The sequence below is a fragment of the Diplotaxodon limnothrissa genome, linkage group LG6 (genome assembly GCF_057381915.1).
Source record: "Diplotaxodon limnothrissa isolate DT_005_m linkage group LG6, D_limnothrissa_male_GT1.1, whole genome shotgun sequence".
NCBI lineage: Eukaryota > Metazoa > Chordata > Actinopteri > Cichliformes > Cichlidae > Diplotaxodon > Diplotaxodon limnothrissa.
This window is the reverse complement of record NC_140601.1, coordinates 36,738,722-36,747,087: the sequence shown is the minus strand read 5'-3', so window position 1 is coordinate 36,747,087 and position 8,366 is coordinate 36,738,722. Positions and strand designations below refer to the sequence as shown.

At 47.4% G+C, this 8,366-nt stretch overlaps 1 pseudogene; it reads left to right on the top strand.

The window, feature by feature from the left end:
* Positions 1 to 580: 580 nt before the first annotated feature.
* Positions 581 to 1,200, top strand: LOC146631135 (uncharacterized; annotated as a pseudogene).
* The last annotated feature ends 7,166 nt before the right edge of the window (positions 1,201 to 8,366 follow it).

Genomic DNA, 8,366 nt, shown 5'->3' with positions numbered 1-8,366 from the left:
ATCGATTAAATGTTTTAAAGTTCAGATGGGAGACCTAAGATGCCAAAGGTAGTCAAGAACAAGAGGGCTAAGATCCTGCAGGGCTTCAAGTTTTAGACAGACAAGCAGCTGCTAGCTAACCAACTAGGCATAATTGCAGTTGACAAGGTGCAGAAGACTCCAATTATGACAGATGGGGCAATCGCAGTGGACAACAACATTAGGAAGAACGGGCATGACAAAATACAGAAGGAGGCTGAATGAACAATTGGTGATATCCAAAAGCTGTGGAGTGTAAAGTCATGAGTGGGTCTGGTGGCAATAGGAGCCGGAAAAATGGCTTTGGCAAATTCCAGGTAGAACAACAGAGTTCACATGGTTTAATTTAAAATACAGTGGACTTGTCATTGTCCCGACTTACGAAATTCATTCGTTCCCGAGGGTCTCGTTTGGCTCTCGGCGAAGGCAGTCACACTTTTCTCCTCTCCTCCTTCCCCTTATCTTCCCTGCTTAGCCTCTTGTGTCCTTGTCTTGTCTCGTGTGTATTACTTTCCCTGGAACACTCTCTCACAGTCTGTTCTCTAAAACCTAAAAGAGAATTATGGATTTGATCAGCTGGTCTCTGAATGCTATTGACACCCTTTTCTCAACGAGAAGTCTAGGCTCGGGAGAGCCCGAGTGCCCTGGAGGGACTTTCCCTGCCGGATACACGATGGACAGGTGGCAGAAATGGAGGATCGTGTGCCTGGCGGGACTGTCGATCGAGGACGCTAAAGATATCTACCTATTCGGAACCATGATAACAGGGTTCTTGCTGATCGGAGCTGGCTTGGCCCTGGTTTATCGGAGAATTAAGAAAGCGGAACCGGCTGTTCAAACCCCCCCAAGGCTGCCCGCTGGGATTGAAATGATGGGACAAGGCGCGACTTCTCAGAATGGGCTCACTGAGTGCAGCATGGTTAAGACCTTGGAGAAGCCGTGAATACTCAGAATAATACCTCTGAGCGTATATTGGATTACATCAAGGAGAACTCCACTCAGAATATCACCTCTGAGCGAAAGTTGGATTACATTGTGGAACAGCTCACTGCAGTCGTGAGTTCTCAGAATCGGCTCTCTGAGCACAAGAATGACAAGACCACGGAGTGCAAGTTTGATAACATCATGGAGAAGCTCGCGGCTCTCCAACGGGAGATTGAGAGACCAGTTTCGGAGTGTTAAAGAACAGCTTTGAAATTCTCATGAGCTGTTCGCATAAAAGAAAAATCAACAACATCAGCATCATAATGCGGATATCCCCTCGGCGCCAGCTGTGGGCTCAAGGCTGGAGCCGAACAAAAACTCCCTGATAGCGACTGTGTTTTGACTGTTCTTCCCACTCTATGCAAGGCCACCTGGATTGGCTGGTAGACTGTTTACTTAGGCTGGTAGGGCGAAGGACACTGTCTCAGCTGAACTATGGACACGCACACACATACACTTACACTGATAAGCACTCACTCGTCCCCCTTCCCCTTCCAACGCCTGCTTGTTGCCTCCTGGGAACACGAGGCGGGTCTTGGACCGCGCTGGAGAGACGGCGCAGTGGCAGGATGGCTGCTGTGTTGCCTGGGATTACTTCTTATCCCCTACCCAACCCTGTTGCTGGTCACGTGCTCTATAATGTTGTACTGTGGACATTTATGTGCTTTCTATGCAGAGGAGTTTTTTTGTTTCCTGTTCTCATGCTGTCCTCCTATAGCCCAGCATGAGTAGAGGTCTATTTTTTTCCTCTTGTACTTTCCCATTGTAGTGTACATTTCAGTGGTTTTTCTGTAAGGCAACCGTTCTCTTTTTTTTTTTTTTTTTTTGGCCTGTCCCGTTTGGCTCTTTTGCCATCAGAATTGTTGTCTAAAGGCAAAGAAAGATGCCCAACGGATTTACTTTACCAAACTGACCATCCCAGCCTTGCCGTAATGGTCCATTTGATTCACCTTTTATTGTTTATTTTATTTTCACTTACTGAATACGGGACAGACTTGACTGGGGGAAAGAAGGGGAGAAAGAAAGAGGGAAAGAGAAACAGCTGAGAAGAGGGACGGGGGAGAAGGGCAAAAGACAAAAACCAACAGAACGGGCAAAAAAAAATGCATATATCAATCACCTGGATCACCTGCTGAGAAAGAAAAAAGAAAGCAAGCAGAAGAGAACAAGAGTAATAGAATAAACAACATCACAATGATATATGGGAATATGACAGTAAATACTAAATGTTAAACATTATTGTGCAGCACATAAGATCAACAGAACACAGTGTGCTTTGAGGTAGGAGCCAAAAAGGGTGTAGTTTGTGGGTGTGATCACCCGTGTGTACACCTGTGAGCATGGACGCGCTTGTTTTTTAAAAGGTTCCTTCATGTAATAATCTGCTAGAGGGTGTGGGGGGGCCACAGCCCCGTCCTCCAGGGCGTGAAGCAGGTGTGGAGGAGATCAAAACTCCAGACATCCAGAGGCCCCCAGAACACAAGAGACCAAGGAAGACCAACAGAGGGGCAGCTGCGCCACTGTCCCGGAAAGAGCTGAGGAGAGTCCCAGATGAGGGCTCACTCAGCAGCCGCGGAGCAGAAGCCAGGGGGAGTTGCAGTGACGCGCCCGTGAGCTCCGCCGGCAGCCAGCTGCGCCTGAGTGACCGAGCCCCAGGCCGAGAGGCCGGGGGCACCCCACCTCCGAAGTGGCCCGAGCGAGCCCCAGGCTCCAGGCCCCGATAAGCGGCCGCCAAGGAGTGAGCCGGTGTGTACCTGGACGCCCATCCCCGGACACAAAGAACCACCAACGCACCGATGTCTGAGGGGTCCGCCACTGGCAGGGGAAGTGGTGGTAGGGGGAGATAGGCCTCCAAACCTTGGAGGGCCTGAGATGTCCCCAGAGAGGTGGCGCCTGACACCCAACCTGACATATAGACACAGACATACAGGCACACACAGATACAAACATCCATTCCCACCCTCATGCTCTCATATGCACTTACTCCACACTCAACCAACGTGGAGACAGACATAAAGAGACGTTGTACACACGATCACACTCCCCAAGCGTACTCTACAAACCGGGTCTAGGTGCCCCCGCCCCTGGAGGGGGGAACTGCACCCAGACCCAGGTGGTGTTTCCCTTTTCCCTGCGGTGGGGGGAGGCAGACCGCCCCGACTCCGCAGCAGCAGGAAGGCTCCACACTCCAGACCGCAGTCGGACGGCCAACTCCTCCTCCTAGTCCTAGCCCCCCTGCTCCAGCAGGTCGCAGAGAATGGGGGTGAGAGAAGACTCCAAACCTCCCTCCACCCGCTCATTGTAATGTTGATGCATGTGTGTTCTAAGGTGCATTTAAAACCCAGGAGGGCTTGGAGCTACCTGCCAGAGAGCAGCAGGTAAGCGCATGATCCCTCCTGCTAGCCCTCAATGTCTACGTGTATTTAAAATTGAGAGGTGGGCAACGATGCCAGGGGTGGGGTGTACACCCTGATGGTACTTTGGACTCCGTGTATCGTGCCCACCCCCAAGATCCTATATGTATGTGTAATGAGAGTGTGAGTAATGTGAATGTCTAAGTTGTGGGATAAAATTGAGGCAGAGGCAGCCAGAAGGGGACAGAGGGGGGGGTAGCCTCCTCTGCACCCTGGTGACATACCCCTACTCCAAGGCCCTGCATGTGTGGGTGGTTGTGGTGGAGCGGGAAGAGGGAGGCAGCTGGAGATGGGGAGGGAAGGAAGGGAGGGGCAAGTGACCCCTCCCTGGGGCCAGCTCCCCCGCTGACCCCAGTAGGCACCCCCATACTCCGCGACCCGCCAGGGAAAGGGGGCCCAGGCCCATCCAGACCGGGCCCAGTGCAGCAGCGCCGCCCGGCCCCAGAGAGCCCGGGACAGTCCACCCAACCCCACCACAGAGAAAACTGCACCCACCCCACCATCCACTCATCTTCCAGACTACATAAGACAATAAACACCCAGGCTGAGATCTTCCTCCACCTCTCCTGTATCTCCCCCTCCTGTAGAGGGAGCTCCTGAGGAGAGGAAAGCTCCTGCAAGATGTGACAATCTCCCCCACCAGTTGAAGAGCCCCCCAGGTGGCTCGACGCACCGGCGGCACCCTGCTCCAGGGCTGGGCCCCCATGCACCCACCCGCCCACAACCCCGGCAACACACCAACCAGGACCCAAGCCCCCGAGGCCCGGTCCGGGTCCCAGCCCAGAGACGGAGCGCCCCCAGAACCTCACGCCCATCCCGGACCCACCCAGGGGCAGCCAGGCTACCAGGTCAGTAACCCACGTTCGTCAGCACAGACCCTCCCCTAGCCCCGCTGCACGCAGCCGCGAGGAAACAGTCACCTGAGAGCCAACAGAGCCCCTAACCGGACATGACCGCTACCCCGGGTTGAGCCCCCCAAGGAAGATGCCTCCGGGGAACCCCCCGACGCCCTAAGCCTGTCCCTACCCCCACACCAATCACAACAGTGAAGGCGGGACCAAACTATGACCCCCCACCCCCACTAGGTGATGGAGCTGATCAAAGGAGCCCAGAGCAATTGATCTGATGTGGTGGCAGAGGCTGTATCAAGACTAATGTAATCTAATAGATAATTTCTATATTGGTTAGAATTAAGATTATTTTTTATTTTTCCAGTTCATGAGGACTGTTTTCTTGGCTATGCATAGGGCAGTGAAAACCATATGGGCGATATTCTTTTCTGAAGTGACATTATCTAAGCTGCCCAACAAACACACTAAGGGGGAAGTTGGAATGTTACATTTCAGACACTTCGATAAGTCTTCACATATCTCGTGCCAAAACTTCTGAACTGGTGGACAGAACCAAAGAGCGTGGATATAATTGTCCGGTGAATTGGTTTGGCAGTGTGAGCAGTTGTTGGTAGACGTAAAGCCCATCTTGAACATCCGATGACCTGTATAGTGCACTCTATGTAATATTTTGTATTGAATTAATTGAAGACTGGGATTTCTAATTAGATGAAAGGTTTTTAAGCAAATCTGAGACCAGAAGTTTAGGTCTAAGTTAACTGATAAATCCGCTTCCCATTTTGCAATAGGAAGTGATATTGATTCATCTGTTTTAGAAAGCATTCTGTATATTTTGGATAGTAATTTGGGGGGTTTAAGAGTAAGAAATTGAACCACACTTGGTGGTGTTTGTAGTTCAACTTGACCCGGTTTAAATTTCTTTTTTACTATGGATTTAATTTGTTGATATTCTAAAAATATTTTCTTGTTGATCCCATATTGTGTAACTAGTCCGTCAAATGAAATAAATTCTGTTCCTTCTAGTATATGTTCTAAATATTTGATTCCTTTATCACTCCAATCTGAAAAGTTTATCATATTATTGTTTTGTAATATGTCAGGGTTGTTCCAGATAGGTGTACGTTTGCATGGGATTAATGAAGACGCCGTCAATTTTAGAAACTCCCACCATGCTGTCAGAGAAGAGCTGATGTTGATGCTTTTAAAGCATTCATGTCGTTGGATGTTTGAGCTGATAAATGGTAGGTCTGAGATCTCTAGATTATTGCAGAGTGCTTGTTCTACATCTAGCCAAGGTTCATCTAAGAGGGTGTGTTTTAGCCATCCTGAGATAAACTGAAGCCTGTTGGCTAAGAAGTAGTGCTGAAAGTTAGGCAGTTCTAGTCCTCCTTTATCCTTGGTCTTTTGTAGTGTTTTTAAGCTTATACGTGGGGGTTTATTTTTCCAAAGGAATTTGGACATACATGAATCTAGAGATCTGAACCAATCTTGTGGCGGTTTAGTTGGGATCATTGAGAATAAATAATTTATTTTTGGTAAGACCATCATTTTTATAGCGGCAACCCTTCCCATGAGTGATATGGGTAGACATTTCCATCTAGCCAGATCATCTTCTACCTTCTTTAAAAGTGGGATATGGTTTAATTTAGTTAGATCTGCAAGCTTGGGAGAAACATTAATACCTAAATATTTTATATTTCCCGATTGCAGTGGTGTAGAAGAGGAATTATGGAAGGAGCAATTAATCGGTAGGACTGTAGATTTTGACCAGTTAATTGAGTAATCTGATATTCTTGCAAAAGAGTTTATCAATTCAATCACCCCAGAGATATTGGTTTGTGAATTTTGGAGAAAGAGTAACACATCATCCGCATAAAGGCTGATTTTATGTTCCACGTTCTTGCATTTTATGCCCTTAATTACTGAATTCTGTCTAATTGCTGCTGCTAGTGGTTCAATAAAAATTGCAAATAGTGAAGGGGAGAGTGGGCATCCCTGCCTGGTGCCCCTCAAGAGACAGAAGCTGGAGGATGTCTGGTCATTTGTTCTAACACAAGCTGTTGGGGAATTATATAATATTTTTAACCAGTTTAAACCAAATTTGTGTAAAGTTGCAAATAGAAATTTCCAGTTAACTCTGTCAAATGCTTTTTCTGCGTCTAAAGAGAATATTGTAGTTTCTAGGTTTTTACTGTATGAGTAGTCTATCAAATTAAGTAATCTACGTGTATTTGTTGATGAGTGCCTACCTTTTATGAAACCAGTTTGGTCAGGATGAATTAAGAGGGGGGTTATTTTCTCCAGTCTCTTTGAGAGAGCTTTGCAGATTATTTTAAGGTCTACATTTATAAGGGATATTGGACGATAGCTTGAGGGATATACAGGGTCTTTGCCTGGTTTTAGCAGATTAATGTTTGCAGAATTCATATTTGATGGAAGTCTGCCCTTTTCTTTAATTTCCAACAACGTTCTGTAGAAAACTGGTGCTAGAATCGACCAGAATTCTTTGTAGAATTCTGCAGGAAAGGCAACCGTTCTCTGACTTGTATCCCCATGTGATGTCTGTGTTGTGTGTGTAAGGTCGGGGGGCAGGTTTATTCCACTGCAGGGCAACCTGCCACTGCATGTGGCTAATAAAATTTGAACTTGAACTTCCGTACGTCGAAAATTTTCGTAAGTCGAAGCACCTATTGCGCCTTGGCCTGGTAAATGGCCTGCATTTGTATAGCGCTTTTCTAGTCCCCAAGGACCCCAAAGCGCTTCACACTACATTCAGTCATTCGCCCATTCACACACACATTCACACACTGGCGATGGCAAGCTACATTGTAGCCACAGCTGCCCTGGGGCGCACTGACAGAGGCGAGGCTGCCGGACACTGGCGCTACCGGGCCCTCTGACCACCACCAGTAGGCAAACACGGGGTTAGTATCTTGCCCAAGGATATTTGGCATGCAGCCAGGAGGCAGCCTGGGATCGAACCACCGACCTTCTGATTATTGGCTGACCTGCTCTGCCACCTGAGCTACAGCCACGCCTTTTGAGTGAGGCGATGCTGAACGATAGGCTATAGGCTAATTGCTAACTAGAACAACAATACGTCATTCAAGTGGAACAGCAAAGCGCAACTACGAAAGCCAAGGGGTTGTCACATGATTCAGAAGGCATTGTGGGCATTCTGATCATTCTGGACTCGGCCAATCAGAGCCAGCGGATTTCGTAACGTGGGCATTTTGCTGTAACACGTGCAGAAATATTGCTGTTCAGTGCCTTTGTAACTTGAATTTTTCGTTTAACGGGGTATTCATAAGTCGGGGTTCCACTGTACACTATGTTGACGTACAGAGGCATTTTTTAATTATGTCATTGTCCGAATACTAATGGACCAAGTTGTAGCATGTTCACATGCCCATTAGTTCAGTAGCTCTTTTTTCTTTCATCAAACAAAAAAGGAAAATGACTGTACAAAAGGAAAGGTTGACTTAATGGTGGCGGTAGCTGAAAGGTCAGGAGATTTAAATTATGACAGTCCAGCCTACATTAATGCACACAGTGTAATGACTGTCTTCAGGTCTGTATCCTCATCCAGGAAATGTCTAAGCCTATTGTTGGCCTTTGTTTTGGGGGTGAGAGTGAACATGTATATTTAAGTGCTCGTGTCAATGTAATTTTTGTGTGCAGATGTGTGTGCTTTCAGAAGTATAGACATGCACATATGCATGCTGTGTGTGTGCTGCCACATCAAGACTACGCCTCAATAGACAGGCTACATACAGCTATTTACCCAAGGGTCAAATTAATTTAGGAGATTAAGAGGCTAATAAGCAAGGCTTGCTGCAATTAATGACTAAATAGAGATTGCTTCAATTAATGACTTTATGTATATTACATTCACTCCAAGGCCCACAAAGCAGAGATGGATTAAACTGCAAATTATTACCATTGAAAAGATAAATAGGATGCAGGCATAAATTACTGATACGTGTTTGTGCACGTGTGTGTGTGTGTGCGCGCGCGCGTGTGTGTGTGTGTGTCACTGCAGAGCTCTTCTATGAGGACAGCAGTATGCTTTCTGTGAAACATATCTATTAGGATTTTT